The following is a 1,941-nucleotide window of genomic DNA, read 5'->3' as shown; positions in this document are numbered from 1 at the left end:
GAATAAGAAGCATTGTTGGTAGGCACAAAATAGATGGGTAGAGGTAAAAATTGGTACAGGAAACAGAGAAGTCAAAGAACCTAAATATACAACCCATGGACATGAACTTAGGTGGGGAATGCTGGAGAGTTGAGGGCAGAGGAGGGATAAAGGGGGGAAATTGGGAAACCTGTAACAGCATAATCAGTATAACATACTTAAATATAAAATAAAATCAGCAGAATCACTGGAAAAGAATTCCATAGATAAACAATTCATAAATTTTAAATTGCAGTCCATTCTGATGGTAGTGTGATGAAATCTTATGCCATCTGGCTCTGTCCCACTTGGGAGTAAATCATCCCTTTGCTCCACATATCTGCGCTGTGTATGCTACCTGCCCACTAGTCGCCGAGTGGCCATCTCAGTTTCAAAATGGACTGTTGTGGTATTGCAGTGCTTGCATTTAACCCTTATTTTACTTAATAACAGCTCCAAAGCTATTCACATAACTTGTATTGCAGTATGTCATTATACCTGCTTTATTTTACTATTAACTATTGTTGTCAATCGCTTACTGCTTCTAATTTATAAATTAAACTTTATCAAAGATATGTATTCATAGAAAAAAGAATATATAGGGTTAGGTACTATCTGCAGTTTCAGGCATCCACTGGGGGTCTTGGAACAACATCCCCTTGTGTCTGTATGTTTTAGCTTTGCTGGTCTCTGAATGGGGTGAAACCAAAGTGGGTCCTTGGTGTAGTGCCCTGAAAGAGTCTGGGAAAGCCGATTATTCACCTGAGTCTCTTTTCCCAGCTGGGGAAACTCTTGCTAGGTTGGGAGTTTCCTCTTAGCACTGAGCAAGACTGGCTTGTGGGGTGGGATGATACAGGCGGAACGAGCTGTGTCTTCCTTCCCTTTTTGGACAGTTGCTCTCAGTTTTTTGTTTCATTGTGTTGCTGAAGTTTCTTAAGTGGACTCTGGAGCCCTCCCAGAGCTGTTTTTGTCTGTGGATAGCTGTCTAATTGCTGATGTTTGTGGAGGATGGAGGCTGAGGTCTCCTACACTGCTGTTTTGGTGACATCACCTTTTCATGATCACTAACTTTAGGCTGAGCTGCTAATGCTGTCCAACGTTCCTATTATATTTATTTAGTTCACTCATTGGCCCATTCTCCAAGATAACTAGTGGATACTTTCTCATCTCCTTCAATCCCTCATACTCTCTTTTCCTCAGATAATATCCTCTCTCTCAGCTAATAATTTACTTCATATTTCATCGAAGAAGTGTAAAGCAATCAGAAGAGAACTTTCACACACTGTCACCAGCACATCTGTTCACCTACTTCCATCTGTGTTTGTATACTCTACCTCTTCTGATACTACTAGGAATAAACTATTTGTGATGCCAATCCCTCCTTGTGTCTACCAGGTTCCATCCCTTTCTTCTAATCCAAAGATATTGCTCTAGTATTTCCTCCTCTCTCCTGTAGCGCCATTTTTCTGTTTAGTGGATCATTCCCATCAGCACATAAACTTGTCTGCATGCCTCTCACTAAAAATAATCTTCTCTTGACTGCACTCTCCTCTAGCTACCATCCCAGCTCTAACCAATCATTTATAGCACTTCTCTTCTCTCATTCTCTTTTGTGTTAACACACATAAGGCTCTAACACTAAAACAGCATTTATCAAAGGTCACAAATGACCTCCCCATTACTGAATCCAATAGTCAATTTTCAGTTTTCATCTTACTTGACTAAAGAGGGGTGTGTGATGGGCCAGATCTTTCTCTCATCTTTGAAACTCTTTTTTAGCTTGGCTTCTTAAGCAGCACACTCTTTCACCAGCTCCTTTTCAATATCCTTTGTCGTTTTCTCTTTATCTTCCTGTACTTCTTGGGTATCTTTATTCTTTAAACCTCTTCTATTTCTATTTTCACTGCACTTCCTAGCTTATCT

This window comes from Phyllostomus discolor, chromosome 4, assembly GCF_004126475.2.
Source record: "Phyllostomus discolor isolate MPI-MPIP mPhyDis1 chromosome 4, mPhyDis1.pri.v3, whole genome shotgun sequence".
NCBI lineage: Eukaryota > Metazoa > Chordata > Mammalia > Chiroptera > Phyllostomidae > Phyllostomus > Phyllostomus discolor.
Note: the sequence above shows the minus strand (reverse complement) of the source record.